This window comes from Sinocyclocheilus grahami, unplaced genomic scaffold (assembly GCF_001515645.1).
Source record: "Sinocyclocheilus grahami isolate Dianchi unplaced genomic scaffold, SAMN03320097.WGS_v1.1 scaffold199.1, whole genome shotgun sequence".
Classification (NCBI taxonomy): Eukaryota; Metazoa; Chordata; class Actinopteri; order Cypriniformes; family Cyprinidae; genus Sinocyclocheilus; species Sinocyclocheilus grahami.
In genome coordinates, this window is record NW_015505378.1 from 1031397 (window position 1) to 1037385 (window position 5989).

Genomic DNA, 5989 nt, shown 5'->3' on the forward strand with positions numbered 1-5989 from the left:
CCATAGATAGAAATAGCACATCCCCAAAAATGCTATGTCTAAGGCTATAATGCTGGAGTGGCTAGCAGTAAATCTGTAGCTGAGGGAGCAAACATCCAGCTCTCAACGAGAGGGAGCTCAACCTACAGCATGTTCCAATGGTGGAACAGCTAGCGATTATTCAGCTGAGGGAGCGACACATCCAGTTCTCAATCCGAAATGGGGGATCGACCTGCAGCATGTTCCAAAGCTGGAACAGCTAGCAATAATTTACTTAGCTGTGGGAGCAACACACCTAGTTCTCAATCCGAGAAGGGGGCTCGACCTACAGCATGTTCCAATGCTGGAACGGCTAGCAGTAGTTTACCTAGGCTGAGGGAGCACAAACCCAGCTCTCCCGAGAGGGGGCTCGACCTGCAGCATGATTGTAAAATCAGAAGGGTAAGCATACTGCAAGCTAGCCAAACACTCAGCGCATCAGGGAGGCAGAGGAAGGGCCTAATCCACCTGATGCTGCTGGTTCCAGGTGCTCTGGAGAAACAGAGAACTCAAACTTCTCATGTGAGAGGAGAACTCAGAATTCAGAGGAATAATGTTGCTCATTCCAGGTACCCCTTTGATAAAAGGGGAGCACTGCTCAAACTACCACGAGGACAGCCCATGGAGCGAGGAATCCAACTCCTCAGAGAGGATTAATGCTCGAAAGAAAGCACCATACTCTTAATAACCCTCACTGGTGAGGGGAGCGATGCTTCCAGAGTGTGTCGACAGAGACACACTAGTTGAGTGGAGCCCAAAGTACCGGGGTCTAACCAACTCCGAGAAAGGGAACGAGATCAAAAAATGCGTAACCTTTACCATACAGGATTTTAGAAAAGTCGGCTAATCCGAGCATCTGTTTACAGATACCCGGAAGTACTGGGCCAAACGGGAGAGGCAAGCTCAAATACAACCCTCAAAGGTGAGGGGAGCACTGCCCGAGACAGCATTTACACAGGAAGGTTCTCGTAATGCCACCTATACCTTCCGCTCGATGCCTCAGCAAGAGGGGATATCCTGGTGATTGGGAAGCCCCTCAGGGCGACCCAGATACGGTAGACCAGTCAGGGTAGCATGAAAGCGTAACCCCAGCTCGGACGTCCAGGAAATTTTTGCAGTGACGTGCCGGGGGCCCGATGATCACGAAGGCTCCTGCAGAAGCCTGTGTCATGGCCGCATGATCCAGGAAGTATGAAGCCAAAACCCAGCTTTTCTTACCATCTGGACATATATCGACGAGTGAAAATAAACACTGCAAGTCGAGCACTCGGTTCCGAACCCGGCTTCAGAGGGGGCCTCATCGAGGACTTATCCTAGAAAAGGGACAGAACACACAGGTCCTGGGAAACACTGCAAAGAAACTAGCAGATGTTAACACACAACCACCAGTTTCTTTAGATACACGTATATATTCATATATACATATATTTAGACATGGATCGTACTCACCCACCATGGTTCCCGCGTCGGAGCTCTGTCCGGAGAAGCCTCTAGACCGAACCGGGCCAGGACCCCTGGGTTGTTCGGGCTCAGACCTGGACCTTCGTGGAATGAAGGTTTTGAAGGCCGCTGAGCGCGCCTTCGCCTCCCTGAACTTTTCGACCACCGTCTCAACGGATGTACCAAAAAGTTCCGACGGCGAAACTGGGGCATCGAGAAGAAAGCCCCTTTCTTTCCGCCCGATGTCTGCCAGGTTTACCCACAGATGCCTCTCCATCACTACCATCTCCGCCATAGATCTGCCCATGGCAGAGGCAGTCTGCTTAGTAGCACGGAGAGCAAGATCCGTGGTGTGGCGCAACTCCGCCATCTCATCAGAAGAAAGGCCCTCACCTTTATCCATGTCTTTCAGCAGGTCAGCCCTTTATCCAGGTCTTTCAGCAGGTCAGCCTGGTATGCCTGGAGCCCCGCCATAGTGTGCAACGAAGCAACAGCCTGACCTGCTGCTGCGTATGCCTTGCCATTCAATTTAGATGTAGCCTGAAGGGGCACGGATGGCAAGGAGGGAGTTTTTAGAGACGATGTCTCACCCATGGAGAGATAGCTAGCTGGCGTCTCTTCTACAGGGGTACCGCGGGGAGCAGATGGCTGTCCCTCTTTACTTGAAAAGAGAGACAAACGAGAACGGAGTTTTTTCATTGGAAAAAACTCGCAATGCACGCAGATTGCCCCCTCGAGGACACCGCGTGCGTGCTCTTCGCCCAAACAAGCAACACATAGATTGTGTGTATCATCTGGTGTCAAATAGCAATGACACGGAGGCACACACCTTCTAAATGCTGTGCTAGTGCTCGCCATAAGGAATAGAGATAGCTCTTACTTTTTCCTTGGAAATGCACGCTTCAAACAGAACAGTCAATGAAGACGAAGAAGAGAATGATGTGTGCTCCCGGCGCTTATTTATACTATAGTCGCACCGGTAGTGACGTCATGGCTGTCGCCGGCCAACGAGTTGGTGTTTTTTCAATGTATGCTTCAGACACGGGTCACGACGAGGCGTTCCCCATAGCGACCCCTAGAGGACACAGTTCGAAGTTCCCATGAAAGGGAACATAATTTAAATTTGACCATTTTTCCGCACAATGCATTTCAAATATATTGTATATTTAAGAACTAAGAGGAATTCTGTGTCATTGCATATCTTGTATGATAAAGCACAGAATGATTAGACTGCACAAAAACATGGTCATGTGACAGATCGTATTTGGGAATTTAAACCATCAAGCCATAACCACTTCCAGCTGGTTAGAAATCATCACTCAGACAGAGGAGAGGGATGAGAGGAGGGAGGGAATGACAGACAGATGGAGATGGATACTGCAGTTATGAGTGCTCCAGAGAGAGCTAGTAAACCATTCCCTGTCCCCTTCAGCCAATAAAAACAGCTGCATTAAGATAATAACGCTGTATGGCAATTATTAAAGGGCAATAAAAACACTTTAGAGCCTCTCCAGGCTATGAACTGTGTGTGTGCATGAGTGTGTTGGGCTTCAGCTATAAGGATGAGATGGATTTTCTAACATACTGAGATATTTTGTAATCCAATAACTGCTCTATGAAATCTTGTTATCCTGAGGACTGGAGCTTTTATAAACCAGCTAGAGATCCTACTTCAAATCCATTAGGCATGACTAAGAGTGAAACATGCTTCAGTATTGCATATGGGTCAGTAAAAAGGACTTTAGTGTCACAATGAGCTTACACAATGGTATGTTAATTCTTACTATTCTGGTCTCGTCACAAGTGCAACAAGTTGCAAATCATTTATTTCTTGACTTTTCTGCAGTACGTGAAAAAAATACCAAATACGCATATAGACTTTCTGGGGAAAATAGAGCTGTTCACTGATTGGTGGAGGCTGCTAATGATAACTCACCTATGAGCCAATGAGACGACTCACCAGGCTGACAGTGGGCGGAGTCTCTGAGGTGGTCAGGAAGGAGCAGTCCTGAGCAACAAAGCGTGTTAGACTGCATCAATACAGCATATTGACAGCACTGAAGTGTAATTATCAAGTGTGAATACAAACAATGTGAGCTGCTTATGAATAAGTAAAACAGTGTCTTTCCAATAACAAAAGTTTTATATTAGTGAAGGCATAAATGCACATTTACAAATCATAAACAAACTATGTAATTTCATTAACTATAATTGCACTGAAATTGCACTGAAAATTTCTTCCTGTCAGTAACCTGTAGTGGCAGCCGTGGCACTCTTAGTCCTCTCTTAGACATCAGTGTCCTGTACAGTGACTGATCCAGTCCTGGACAGGCCAGCGTCCTAAATTCAGCTCTAAAGAGCATAAGAAAAGACAATTTTTCAAACAAACATGTTGGTTTTTACAATCAACATCTAACAAAAACTTTTTAAAGTCATTGAAATGACTGGAATGTTAATTAGACATGAATGCACATCATTATAAACATATTTGTCCGAAGTGTGTGTTTAATTTTAATTAGTAAAAAAAATTGCTATAGAAATGTGATTGTATAGTTCTGTACCAGTTGTTGTGGGGTAAAACTCCAAAACAAGTGCTGTGCTGCCAGTAAAACTAGTGGCACAGTTTCATCCCAGGAAAAGGAAACTGTGATTCCACACAGGATGTTGCTCAGGAAACCCTGCCTGAGACGCAAAATTACTCAAACGTACATAAAAATAAGAGGATTTTCAAAAATGTTTTAAGTATTTTAGAAGTTCTGCTTTATATCGATTGTTTAATTTATTTTAATTATTATTATTATTATTATAAAATAATTCCCTTTTTAATAAACACAATACATGACTTTTTTCTTTTTTACGTCAAAGCCAGCCTGTCCGTATCTAAAAACTAAATTAAATGCTCTATGAGACTGCGGTCATCAACAGTTGTTGCCCGCTGAGGGCAGTGTTGTTGATTAGGGCTGAGGTGTGAGTGTGCACGGTACCTGCCCGCTGCTCCATTGGTGGGGTTGGCACTGTTAGCAGATGGCCGAACCCTGAGGACACTCAGAAAACCTGGCAAAACGCCCTGAAGATGAACCGAAGCTGGTTTGGAGTGCGGACGAGGAGTAGCTGGGTCAAAGGTTATGAGATGTAACTGAAGATAAAAGCAATAAAAAAACAACAGCCCAACCATAATTAATAAAAACAAACTATAATTTTACATTGTTATATATGTAGTTGATGAGTCACTCTTCATGCTATTATACATGAACAAAAAGACACCTAACAAACAAAATACATTCAACAGTGTTGCATGCTAGATCTTCCGAGAGCAGCTGAAATTGGCTTGCAGACAGCAGAAGGGAATGTATGGCGGTCACAGATGAGCGCTGCTCCCCTGAGACGCTCAGCCCTAAAATGTCATTGGCACTTTGGTCCCTCAGTGCACACAAAGGTCAATAGTGACAGAGATTCCTCACATTTGCATCGATTCAGTCTACAGTGCCATTACACACAGCAATTACACAGTCAGCTGATATTCTATCTAGCTGATATGATTTGTAAATGTGCATTTATGCTTTCACTAATATAAAAATGTTGGTATTGGAAAGACAATGTTCTACTTATTCATAAGCAGTTTTGTAATATCGGATCCACCGATAAATTTACTCGACCACCCATTACAGTACTGTGTCTGAGGGGAGACGATAATAAAATGTAACTTGCTGTTATATCTCATATAGTTATATAGTTATATATTTATATAAACGTTACACTGTATGAACCACAGTATATGCATATACAATATATGTGCATTAAATTCATATATACACATGAAGTTTGGGCTAAGAATATAACATGTTTTGAAACATCTATCTTATTAGTATTAGTGAGCGGATCACTTTATGTAATATGAAACTGGTGTGCTATATATGTATCTATAGAGTGCCACACATGGAGAAATGCCACCACACTGACTGGGAACAGATGGCTGAGCTTTCTGCTCACCCCAACATGCACATGGATACACACACACACACACACACACACACACACACACACACACACATGCATCTAAATACAAACACAGAAGTCCTAGGATGCATGTTTAAAAGAGAAATAGGCAGAGACTACACAAGTGAAATGCATAGAAGAAAAATTTATTGGCAGAAAAGAGGATGGATGGATGGATGGATGGAAAGGTGTGATCGATATGGTCTGAGAAGCCCTGGGTCTCGGTGGGATACGCTTTAGCTACGAATGACTGAAGGAGATGATGCATCTCAATTTAGACAATTCGGAGAGCTCCGTGTGTGTGTGATGGCAGAGGGAGAGCATGTGAAAAAGTGCATTGGCAAAGACTCATGGGACGTGACAGCAGAAGCCTCTCCACAGCCAAGAAATGCAGGAAAATGACACAGTTACACACATGGGAAAACACTCCGCTGTCATCTAAAAGATGCCAAACTCCACTTCACTGGAACCTCTGTGGCTTTACCTGACGTTTGTCTGTCCATCTGGCTGTTTGTGTGTGTCTTTACTTCAAGGA